The sequence below is a fragment of the Atractosteus spatula genome, chromosome 3, assembly GCF_055471065.1.
Source record: "Atractosteus spatula isolate fAtrSpa1 chromosome 3, fAtrSpa1.hap1, whole genome shotgun sequence".
Classification (NCBI taxonomy): domain Eukaryota; kingdom Metazoa; phylum Chordata; class Actinopteri; order Semionotiformes; family Lepisosteidae; genus Atractosteus; species Atractosteus spatula.
The window spans coordinates 16,082,936-16,096,543 of record NC_142708.1 but is presented as its reverse complement, the minus strand read 5'-3'; the positions used below and the strand labels follow the sequence as shown (position 1 = coordinate 16,096,543).

The following is a 13,608-nucleotide window of genomic DNA, read 5'->3' as shown; positions in this document are numbered from 1 at the left end:
TACGGTGTCGCGGGAAGCCAGAGCCTACCCGTCAAGCAACGAGCGCAAGGCAGGGTACACCCTGGATGGGGCGCCAGTCCATCGCAGGGCAAGTGCAAGCCAATCATACATGGGGACAATTGAGGACAATTTGGAGACCATGGTAAAGGCCGAGGGGGGGGGATTTGGCCCGGACACTGGGATAACTCCCTACTCTTATCAAGAAATGCCTGGGGATCTTTAATGACCACTGAGAGTCAGGACCTCGCTTTAACGTCTCTTTCGAAAGACAGTACCCACTGCAGTATAGTGTCCCTGCCACTATACTGGGGCCTTAGGACCCACACAGACCGCAGGGTGGGCACCCCCTGCTGATCCCACTAACACCTCTTCCAGCGGCAACCATAGCTTCCCAGGAGGCCTCTTATATCCAGGTACTGACCAGGCTCAACCCTGCTGAGCTTCAGTTTTAAAAACAACAATGCAAGAATTTTTGCAGAAGCTCTGTTTAGTTGATACAAGACAAATGTGCCAGATGTAAGTTGATCACAATACAACCATGTGAAACCACAAAAATTACATTACAAAGATGGAAATAACAATAGTTTTTTTACATATGATCACATGCCAATAGAGTATTCAACACATTTAATCAAATAACAAGTAAGCATTGTTATATTTGACATTTAGTTGTGATAAACCTTCACTACTGTGATTTTAGAGCTGTAAACACTGTAAATAGCACATCACACCGATCTCTTACTAATATACTGAGTACAACTGATGTTATAGACTCTATACTGTATTTGTACTGTACATGTATGCAATTGTGAGCATGCACATTGCTAGCACTGCCCTGCAGTAAACTAAAGGATAAGAGACTTTAATTCAGGCTGCAGTCAAAACAAGCGTTTCACTAATGCATGTATTAAGAAATTAAGGCTTTTTTAAAGGTCGCTGCTGTTTGGAGCTTACCTCCTTCACTTAATTTGTGTTTTAAAAAAAAAACAAGAATGTGTTAAAATCACTTATATAGACATTTTTCAAGAAAGTGCCCAGGTTGACTTTAGTCTTTCCAGAGATCAGAAATACCAAACTCTCTGGAAAATGGAAGCTACTTTTTTAGATTGTCATGTCGTGCATGGCCATGCAATATCAACAGGAGCCATAAATTAATTCAACAATTCTGAATTCTGAAAACAACACTGGTAAAATTGAGAAAAATGGTTATGAAAGCATTGGTTGGTATGTATTGCTGCTTGAAGAGAAGGACAACCTTGATAGCAGTTTTGAAGGTTGCATGCATCTGATCTTGCATTCTTAATACCATTGCAGAAGCATTACTTAATTTAAGTTTAATTACATTTCTCAAATTTAAGATTTATTTTCACAGCTTTTAAATTACTGGTTGGATAAATAAAAAGGGCAACTACCTGTAATGTACAGTAAATGCAAATATACAATGCATATTTCATGAAGTTTAAATTACAAGTCATGATTTGAAAGACAAAAAATGTTCATATTGAACTACAGTATATTGAACTCTGTAAATGCTGTATCATAAGATCTTCTTTGGTAGAACACTGAAAAATGGTTGTTTTATACAGTACAGATAAGAATGCCATGAAAGCTACTGTACTAACACTGTGACAGTCCAATAATGGCAGAATTCTTAATACAACATGCTGCTGAATGTACTGTCTTGCAGAAGCAGGGAAGAGAATTTACATATACGTGAATGTACAGTATGCCAAGCTTTGTGCACAACCTGGCATGAAAGAAGAGAGAGTGTTTTAAGAAAGCCAAGACAGTTCCTTCCAGTGTTAAGCCATATATCCAAGACATACTGGAAATGTTGTTCATCTCTTTGGAGAGTCCTAATCCAAATAAACTATTTGGTAGCATTATTAGTCCAGTTATACTGTATATGGTATGGTTAGCACTTTGGAAAATCTTTTAAAAAACAATTACTTTGTTATACCCACCCAACCTGGAAGAGCTAGGTTCGTTTTTTAACACATCACAAGCATCACAGCCTCAGACTGGAGGTACAACACCAGCTGGAGGAGAGACGAAACCAAGGTGCAAGTAACTGATGGCTGCAGGGGTAACACTGCCCACTGTGTCTTTGAGAGTTCAGACAGCCATGAGCAAATACGTTACTACTACTCGGTGGCACTCAGCCATTTGAGACTCTCAGTCAAAGTTGGCTAGTAACACGAACCAGTCTTCAATCCGCAATGACAGAGCTCAGCCTGCACTCAGGCAGGCGCCTTCACCGGCTGAACCACTTGGGAGCTCCCAACAGGGGAAAAACCTTGAACTCACCGTGTATTGGATAGGCTGTAGCAAAGCAATTGGTTCAAAACAGAACAATGAACCGTTTCCTATGGTTCACTGTACTGAGCTTCACAAAAAAAAGAGGAAACTTCTCATGAAAAGTACTTCAGTACTTACGTACAGTAGTAAAGAATCAACCGACTAACTTCTTCTTTGTAAAATAAAACAGGGTGACTCCAGGTCGAAATGTCTTCCCTATTCTTCCTCCTTCAAAGACATTTTGTGAACATACCTACAGTATCATAAAAACCAAAACAGTAAGGATTTGCATTTGGACCACTGGCTTTTTATGTGCATGTTTTGCTAATGCCTGTCATTCACATCTATAGAGCCCTAGGATGAATTAACCCTGCACCAGCTGACTTCTGGCTTTATTCTCAAAAGATTTAACACTGGTCTAAACTAAACATTTGCCTTGGCTTCGTTCATATTACTAGCAAGCTTTGACTGAAAATCGGCACTGGCATATACTTAAGACACAACACCTGAAATTCAGAATTTAGTGATAATGAAGAAATTTAGATAGAGCACTTTAGCACAATATTAAAACTTCAGAAAAATGGAACAACTGTTTACCATAGATTAATACTTAACACAGTAAGCATTACTACATTAATACTTAATACATTAATACAATGCTTGCATTAACACATCACACAGGAATGAAGGTTTGATACAGTACGTATATTCAAAGGTAAAACAGCTTCCACTAGAGGGCAGGTCCCCTCCAGATGCTGTTGACTGTAATTCTGGTCCTTGATTACTAACCATTCCTAGAATACTTATTTCACCAACAAAATCTGTGTCTTTGACTACAACTTTAGTTCTTGTATTTTGCCATTGTTATATATGGCTTCCAAATAAACATGGGTTCTTTCCGAAATTTCTTTCTAAATACTGACATTCAGGAGAAGCTGATTAAACTCTCATTAACAGGGAGATCCAGTCCCATCTTCAATATCTGAATTTAGATTGCACCTTTGGTCTTTAAAGTGCTGGGAAGTCCAAAAACACTGTCATACATCTCCAGAAGAGATGACAGACATCCACAGAACCTGTGGTGCAAAAAGTCCGCTGCAATGATTTGAATATGAATATCTATGGCTTCAGGGTGCAGCAAGGGTGTGGTGGCTGTGGTGACCCAGATTTGAAAAGACAAATACCATTCAGATTCAGATTAAGGTATTGCCACAAAACCTCTATTTGAGATCCTGCCTTTGGCCAGTTTAGGATGCTTTGTATTTTCTTGTGAACATGTTTTTATTGCAGGAGCTTAATAAATGAACGAAGGAAGCCAGTGGCTGGAATGAACTGGTTCACAACAACATTAAAGGGAAAACGAAGCCTTTTGGAAGTCCTGAAATTTGCAGTATTATGGAATATATCATGTCAGCATTAGAAATCCTAAATATTTAAAAGCCATAATAAATAAAAATACAAAATGAAAAGCTGCTACCAAATTTTTCCTGCTTGTTTTTGCTTGTACAGGAGCAAGGGTTTTCATGCGTAGCAGGTACTGTAGGTGGTCAGAAGTAAACACATTTTAATTACTGTAACAGGGTGTTACATAAGCCTATGATTACCTGCTTCAGCTGTATACTTGCCAGCTGATTCATGTAGCACAGGTTCTAAGACTGATACTAAGGAGGAAGCCATTTAGTCTTTCTAGCTCATTTGGTAGTAGCTAAATAATCCAAGGACCTCATCCAGGTCTTTCTTGAAAGAATCCTTTTTTCTACCTCTCACATTTTTTAGACAACATAAAGTATATAGCAACTTTCTATCTCTTGCTACTTGGTTGTTATTATTATTATTATTATTATTATTATTATTATTATTATTACTATGGGGGGTCTTGGTCTTTATACAATTAACACAGGACTTTTACTGTATATGTGTAGGTACAAACTAAATAATCTGTTTCTTAATGTTGTTCTCTACCTCTGTCTATTACAGTGTCCACTTGTCCACTTGTATTCCCAGTCCCTCATTTCCATTGAAATCATTGTTATTGGTTTTGTTTACTTACTGTACACTGTACTGCATGTTTGAAGTCTAGTGCTTTAATGTTGTCTTGACTTCCAATACTAACTTCTTATAGTGCCTTCCCAATGTATTGGGACAGCAAAGTCAAAACTATTATTTGAATCTGTGCAAGAAGAAATTCTCTATTCCTTTTATGATCATGTAAATTCTTTTTTTTTCTCTTTTGAGAAAAAGGGATCTGTGTGTTTATGCAGATTCGTCTATGTCCTCTTCAACATCACGTGGGGAAGCAATAAGGAAAAGCAAACAGAACGCTCCAGTAGGGTACAAAACCAAATGTGTATAAAGTAATCTAGGGAAGTTATGCTTTACATTTACAGTGCACAAGTAAGACCTCACTTAATGCATAATATTGTGTTCATTTTTGGTAACTATAACAGAAAAAGGGTATTGTAGCTTTCCAAAGTATTTCAAGAAGAGCAAAAACAAAGATTTCACATATGGACAGGTTAAGGAAGATCAATGTATTCAGAACAGAACAAAGGAGATTGACAAGAGATTTGATTCAAGTACTGTATATAGGATGGTAAGGGGTATAGTAAGGATTATCCAATAGGGCAGTTTCAGTCAGAAGTAAAACAAGGACACTAGGTCATATCTGGTACCTAAAAATAAATTTATTTAGGACAGAGAATAGGAAACTCTTTAGACATAGAGTTGTATACAGGCTTCCCTACCATATGGATCGGGCAGAGCAGTGACTGGACAAAATCTTATATCCACTTAGCTAATAAACTTCCTAATGAAGTTTCTATGAATCTATGAATTGGCTTCATTACTCTGCTCTCCTCCCCACTGATAGCTGATGTGTGGTGAGCGTTCTGGCGCACTATGGCTGCCGTCGCATCATCCAGGTGGGGCTGCACATTGGTGGTGGTGGAGGGGAGTCCCCATTACCTGTAAAGCGCTTTGAGTGGAGTGTCCAAAAAAGCGCTATATAAGTGTAAGAAATTATTAATTATTATTATTAATGAGCAAGATGGGCCAAACAGTGTCTTTTAATTTGCAGCCTTTCTTGAGTTCTTATGTTTGTATTTTGAATCTCATCAATAGTAGAAGATCGTAAAGGGTGTTTTAAAACTACTTCTTTCACATAATAATTCTGCAGCTAGGATCACACATTCTCCCTTCTCTTAACGACAGACTACTGTTCTTTTAAATTTTCTCCATTCATTGGAAGTTTCATTTCACACCTCTCTGCACCCATTCTGACTTCACACCTCTTGATTGGCCTCTCTTTCTGTCCCCTGCTCCCGCCTCTCACTCCTCCTCCCTCCCTACCTTTGTTCTCCCACTACTTTACCTTTGCCTACTGCCCTGTCTCTCTCACACCTGAAGAAGGCTCCACAGCCGAAACGTTGTGTTCTCTTTCTTCTTTTTTTCAGCATGGAATAAATCTATTACTTGTTCCTTTGCAGCCTACGTATGCTGACGCAGCTACCCACCTGAACTACTTCTTTCACATGCTGTATGAACATTATCACAAACATTATTCCTAACTTAAACTTTAAAGACAATCACTTTTTATCAGGCTGCCTTAAAATATTCTAAAAAATACATGCTATACAAAAAAAGTTAATTGTTTAACGTTGGTTGATTAGAATTTAAGTTATTGTCAAATGATCATCGATTAGACAGAATGCTTTTCAATGACAAGAAAATAATATTTAAAGGGAAATGTAAATCTCTTTAGGGGCATCATTATGTGGCACATCATATCAAACATGAAATCCCAAAGCAACGTTAAAACACATTAAAATAACAAAAGTATGTGCTAGGGTTATACGAGTCCCTATTACTGAAAAAATGTTAGTGTTTGTTCCACTCCACTTTCTGATTTGTAGTTTTGATAGGTACATATACTACTGTGATATCTAATATATATTTCCCTGTATTATGTCTTGTCTGACAAAAACTAAAATTAAACATTGAATATATTTATAAAGTACTATGTAAAGTAACTTTTTATTGTGTAATTTAGAATGGACATGACAATGGACGTCTATGTCCCTGATAGAAGGTATGGGTAGGATAGGGGGTTAATGTGTTGTGAACATTAATTGTTTACAAGGCTTGTAATTAGAACTGACATTATGAGTAACATTATTGTTCAATTATATAAATCCATATAAACTGAATTACAGGGAACAGTTTAAAAACGAATTTATCTTCACATTAATAGTACTGGTCTGTTTTTCTAATTAAATCCTTCATCCCCTGACTGAGAACGCAGGTTTTCCAACTTGGACAGACCCTCCCAGAGGGAGGGAATGACTCACCCGAGACTTAAGACTCTTTGGAACACTTTTCGCTGTTTTCTGCAGTAAGTTATGATGTTTTTGTGTGCCTTCCACAGCAGGGAGCTGCTATTTGCAGGAGTGCTTCAAGAAAAACAATGCCTTTTCCATCCAGAGTTTAGGGAAACATTTAAGTCTCAGGGAAGTAGTAGAGAAAGCTGCCTCTGTAGCTAGGTGACATGGAATCTAAGCCATAATACTGGGAAAGTCCATATCCCACATCTCCAGGGGAAACGTTAAAACAACACAAATAAAGCAGAAATCAGAGAGCAACATCTGATAAGTCTCAGCACTACCCTTACGACAGAATACTATGGTAAATTTACCATAGGATTTCTGTTCCTTTACGATTTCCTATGATTTCCTACAGGTATGTCTTACCTATGCTTCACTGTGCATGTACCTTAGTAAACATTCCTTAGACATATTTATCATGGTATTCCCATGGTTCAATATAGCAAAGTCAACATTCACAGTGTCCAGGTTAATAAACAGACATCCAAACAAGTAATGTAGTTAAAAATAAATGTAAGATTTGAATTAAATTGACTTACCTGCACATTATAATACACATGGTGTACAGAAAACCTGCTTATATTAGCTGTCATTTGCGATTACTATGTTTCATAACAGCCCTTTCAGATACCCTATAATTGATACTAGTCTAATAAACAAATTCAAAATGCACAACTAAGGTACTTTTACCAACCTAATTACTTGACAGCATTATCATAATCTAGTATAATTCAGATGAAAAGTGAAAAATCAGACATTTAGCAAACACAGTTAACCAGGATACCAGAAAGCACTCCATTCTGGCATATTCTAGAATTCACTTCTAGACCTTTGGTGAGGTTAATTCCACAGTCAATACAATACATTTTGCCCTTACTTACAGTACATGTTGTCCAGCAGTGTATTAAGCATAATTGACCTTGGTGAGATGCCTAAAATCATTGTCTTCCTTCATTTGGATTTGACTGGATATAAATGAACTACTCTACCAGCTTTTCTGTGTTTTGGCAAGCACCTGGCACACATTGTGCTATGTAGTCTATTAACGAAGGAGCCAGAGTGCCACATCTACTTTGATCCATGCCTCCCACATTTCACTACAACGCTTCTTTCAGCAACCCAGACGCTTATCACGCTAGCTGTCAATCTCTAGGAGAAATGAGAGAGATATGAAAGAATTTCCTTCCCTGAAAGAGAACATATTTTACACTACAAAAGATAAGCCTGTCGTAAAACTCTCTGGATGTAACTGAACCCCATGAAGAATTCTCCTTGATGGTTATCAGAAATATTCTATATGCAGAAAGGTCGACACTAAAAAAATGATGCATCTTGCAAAAGCAATGGGCCACAGTGTGTTACCCAAATAAAAATACCTCATGGAACATTAACAAAACTAAAATAAAATTAAAAAAAATAACTAACTGATAAATGGTCTTTGTCAGACCAGAGCTTGCTCACATATAAGCTACAGTAGTAACGGTAAGCCACAACTGCACAATGCAGTTCTCGTTGTCATTACCTATTGATAAGACTTCAAGGAAACAAAAGAGGATTTGTTAGCTCTGATAATATTCCTAGGAAACAGAGAGTGAAAGAGTGGCTGTACAGAGAGGATTCTAATGTGTGACGCACCTTGCTATTTAAAGAGGGGTCAACTGGAAATAGGCTTTTCTACCTTTTTCATTATTCCCTCAGTTTTGTCAACAGCTGATGGAGTATGTATTTTCCAGTGTGCCCATTTCAACAGTCCTGTTTGCATCTGCACCCTGAGCATGGCTTGGACGACAACAAAAAAGTGCAGGACAATCTTAAAGAGCAACTAAGTGATTTGTGGGTTGGTTCAATTTCTAGTGATGAAGGCATCTCAATAAAACACCTTTATTGCCATTCTGAATTAGTGTTTTTCTCATAAATGAAATAAGGGCAGCACAGCAAACTGGTAATTGGTACTTCTGCCTCTCGGCTCTTGGTTCTGGGTTCAATTCTGGGCTGGGGGTCCTTCTGTGTGGAGTTTGCATGTAATCCCCATGTTTGCAGGCATTTTTGCCATGCCCTCCAGTTTATTAGTGCCTTCTAAAGACATTTTAATTCATGTATCTAAACTATGTGTGTGTGTGTGTGTGTGTGTGTGTGCGCCCCCTGTGTTGGACTGAAGTCTAATCCAAGTTATAAAGGTTGCCACAACCCTGATCAGGAATTAGCAGCTTTCTGATAATGGATGGGTGAGCACGTGTCTACATACTGTATATACAGATATATTTTCAGATATGCCTGTATATAAAAATGTCTCTTAGTATGAAAGAGGATGTATTAATGCTACCACACTATAAATGCAAGTTATATGGAGCAGAATATACTGTGGAAAACAGGATGTGTAGTTATTTACAGGAACAACTGCAAGTGCAAACTACTTTGGGATGATCCCTATTCCACAGGAAATATTCTGATAATGGCATCTTTAGCACTGTTTGAATGAACACTGTACACAATCACTAATTAGCCTCAGACACCAGCTTCTCCTAAATTTATTAGTGAAAAACAGAACATCCTATTATATACATCTGACATACTATTAATTTGAAAATGTGTAAATGATTGGGAGGACAACTTAGCACTAATTATTGCAATATGAAAATATTTGTTTTTAATTATATGGTAGGTTGGCATGCATATTTCTATTTACTATGACTAAACACATTTTTTGTTATTTTTATTTTAAAATATGCATAATAACAATACGATTTCCTCCTTTTTTAAAAAAAATAAGTCAATAAGGAAGCATACTTTTAGCAATGCCCCTTAAAATACAGATAAATTCACCTGTTTCTATTTTTCATTGCATCACATCGGAATACCTAGAGCTATTATTTTAATCTATAGTACCACAGTAGTACACACTGTGGGTCTTACAAGGGTTAATTTGCTTACTTTTTCTTTCAATTCAAAATGAAAGTAGCAGTAATTTTGAAACTGGGGTACTGTCTGACTGGTATGTGTTCAACAAGCAGCCAGTTTAAACTGCTCTATAATCCTGACCGTCCTGAAAGAAAAACAGAAATGTCAACAGTTCAGAATTTCTTTGTCTAAGTGCAGTTTTTAATGTTTGATTTGGAGTGTTTTTATCTCCAGGGACATTCATATCTATTGGCTGTGACAAAATAGACAACGCTGTGACTGCACAACTAAGGATGAATTTGAATACAAAAACTGTAACTGTGTAATAAGACAGTTCTCTTAATTTATTTGAAACTTTTATTGAAAATACTGAGGTTTATCCCTGACAATGTACAGATAGCGAGTCATAATTTGCCAAGCACAATTTACATTATGATTGCTGATCCACTGTGTTTCAGAAACTTGACAAGCAGGGCAAAGCACTACAATCATATAAGCAGGAAGTTCACTTCCTTGTGAGACTGGAATGGACTGAACCTTGACTCGCAATGGACTTACAAAGCACACTTTGTAACTGTGTGTTGATTTGAATACTACTTGTTTATTTAAATTACACCAGAAATACTTTTGATTCATTTCTAGATTACACATTTCTCTTACAAAAGGCAGCCCAAATTAATGTCCTGTACTGTCTACAATTCTCCCTAGAACTTCATACCATTTGCATTTCTTTTTCGTCTCTGAATTTCAAATTAACAACACTTTTAGACAATGTTCAAAAATCTTTAACTTCTGTCTTGTGCACCTTTTCTAGCTCGCCTTCTTCCACCACATCTTCACCCATGCAGCTGCCTCCTTGGCTCATTCCTCGCAAGTGAGGGGATCTTGGCAGCCTTGACCTTGCAACCAAATCTGTAATTTCCTTAGCAAGGGGAGTTAACACCAAACACTAAAAATAGTAAATATGCTATCCCTTTAAAATCTCATCTCATATTCATCATAATAAGAATCTGGACAATCTACTGAAATATTGGTTTGGTGCAAAAAATGACAAAAGCAATGAAAACGTCTTGACCTTTTGCAGTACAAGTAGTTCTGAGAGAGTAAATTACTTTATTTTGGTAGAAGAAATGTAATTAATTTCAGTATTGTCAAAGACTGCTCTTGGTCAACACTACAAATGTTCACAATGGTATTTAATTGGACAGACATTGTCGAACATGAGGTGTAGAATTAGACATGGAATTGGCTACCTGGCATGCATCTACCTAAACAAAATGGTACAATAAAATCTCAGTATGCTGGCACAGTGGTAGGGAATGGTTATTTAAAAATACAGGTCCAATACACCTGGCAAAATTGTGAAATCCTTGTACACCACAATGTATGTCCGACATATCAAATTTCAGCCCATGTCACTGCAATGTACCTTAAGTCTTCATACAGTATTTGGCCAATGGGCTTAAGCCATTTGGGCAGAAGAATTCATCAGACCTCCTCCACACCCACTGACAAACTCCAAACTTGACTGAATAAAAACCTGACTAGAAGCGTACAAATGGCAGACAGTACATGCTGCACACACTCAAGGTTTGTGACAGATTATGTTACCAGACCAGATCAAGCAAAGCATTCTAACCGTACAGTATGAGAATCCTACAGTATACAGTACATTTTTACCCCCCCCCGGTGAGCTCGCAGGAAAGATTTCAATGCCAGCAACTACTGCTGCATGCTGCATTGTTGTGCATTTGATTAATAAACTTTGATTGATTGATAAAAACAGTAAGGATAACAGGATACTCTTAGCATTATGTCTGTTGAGATGCCTTACAGGATGATCTACTATAGTAAGAGCATCATCCTCTGTGGCAATAGCTGCACAAGAAATTACTGTCAGCTCATTTTTTACCTTAGTTTTACTTTGAATGGGTTTTAATACATTCTGTAAAAAGTATTTTGGAATGTGTCATTATGTGGATTGGTTGTAATCCTGTATTTTCTTTAAGGCAAATTTATAGTTATAAAGAAATAAAAGTGTTTGAAATTATAAACAAGGAACAATAAAAAGCTAAAGTTGCACAAGTAAAACAAGTCAAAAATAGAATATTGTCCACCATACTGGTCATTATGTACAGTAACAGTAAAACATAAAAATGATTTGGAAATAGTCCCGAGCGCCTACTTCGATATATTCCTGGGCTCAATGGAATGCTCTACACTGATAAGTTACAAGGGGATATGAAAAGTCAACTCAATTGACTTCTTCAGAATTAAAGCAAAAAAAAATACCAGAGGACACATATAGAAACTATGGGGGAAAGCACTTCAAACTAAGAAGAGTAGGCACTTTTTATATAAAGGGTTGTGCAGGTCTGTATCAACCCAGACATGCTTATTAAATAAAGTCTTGATATACTGTATAACTGCCTGGCAGGTGAGACAGTGAAGTTTTCTTTAAGATTCAGTATCTCTTCCAATACAACAAATCAATCCATCCATCCATTTGCAAACTGATTTATCCAATATAGTGTTGCGGAGGACCCTGAGCCTATCCAAGCAAGTGAAAAGTTCAAGGAAGTATACACCCTGAGCGGGACACCAGCCCATCACAGGGCCAACACAGACACACTCACACCAGGGCCTGTTTTCCCAAGACAGTTAACCTACCAGTATGTCTTTGGACTGTTAGAGGTAAATGGAGCACCTGGAGGAATCATATGGAAACACAGGGAGAACATACAAACTCCACATAGATTGCAACCTGGGAACTGAACCCAGGGCCACAGTTTTGCGAGACAGAAATATTAATACAACAGATATCAAATAAAAACTGCAATATAACAAAACTAATCCAGTAATGATAAATACAACCTGACAAACAAAGCTTGGGCCCTGACTTCTTATGTTCTTATTGACTATTTAGCATTCACATTACTCACAAAAATGACTGACAAAATTACATAATGCTATGTATAGACTTAGTTATCTCTTTAACCATCCTTATGGTGTTCAACGGAATCATATAGTACCTGATAAAAAATGATTCCAGACTGTGGTATTTCCTGAGTTTTCAGTTTGAATACATTTCTTTATGAATTGATATTCCTGAGTGTATTTGATCTGTGAATTAAAAGTGAACCTACAACTTCCAAAAATTAACATTCAAATGTGAATTGTGCTAGAATACTTTTAAATAGAAAAGTTAAATGTTTTATGTAAAACACTCAAATAAAGGGTAATGCTATCTTGAAGGAGATCCAACATCATAGTGGTTTGCAGTCCTGCCTCATAGCTCTTGTCCAGGGCTTGATTTCAGTCTGGGACACTTCCTGGGTGGAACTTACATGTTCCTCAGTGAACTGTGCGGTGCGGTGGTTTCTTCAAACTCTCCAAAGACACGCTGTCTGCGTTAATTGGCACCTCTAAATGCATGTGTTCTCTGTTTTGGACCAACATTCCATTCACTGGGTACTTTGCCCCTACTGTCTTCTGGGTAAGGCTAGAAGTCACTGAAGCGAGGTCCGACAATGACAGAGCTTGAGGTGCTCATGTTTTTGGTTGATCAGGAAGGTTTGGAAATGTGTTCGGAGGAACACATCTTGGGTTTGATTCAATAATGGGCTGCAGAAAAGGCTGTGTCAATCTGAAAGGAGTAACCCAAAGCAATGGTGCTGCGGTCGACTTTGGTCAGGCCAGTGCAGGAGATGGTAATGACTAACCTCTTGCTGATGCTTGGAATGGCAAACTGAGAAAAGTAAAGGGAGTAATAAAAATGAAGACAGTCATAGGACCAACGGCGGTATAAGATTTGAAGTATTGAATGTAAATGTTCTGGTCCCTTTACTGCAACATAATGAATTAGGACGGATTCCAGGCTGGACCCCAAAAGACTGGCTAAAGTGATGAACCTTGAGGGCAAGTAAGAGTCCAGTATGCTTGAGAAGGTCTCAGCAGGGAGAGTGAGCGGAACCTTGGAGGCTGGGGAAGAGAGACAAATGGAATATTTTAAATATTTATCAATATGTCTTTT

At 37.5% G+C, this 13,608-nt stretch overlaps 1 protein-coding gene across 1 annotated transcript in view; it reads right to left on the bottom strand.

Annotated features, from left to right (window-relative positions):
• LOC148837475 (guanine nucleotide-binding protein subunit alpha-14-like) overlaps nt 1-13,608 on the bottom strand; it is a 45,959-nt gene that overhangs the window by 14,113 nt on the left and 18,238 nt on the right. The gene's annotated exons all lie outside the window — the stretch shown is intronic.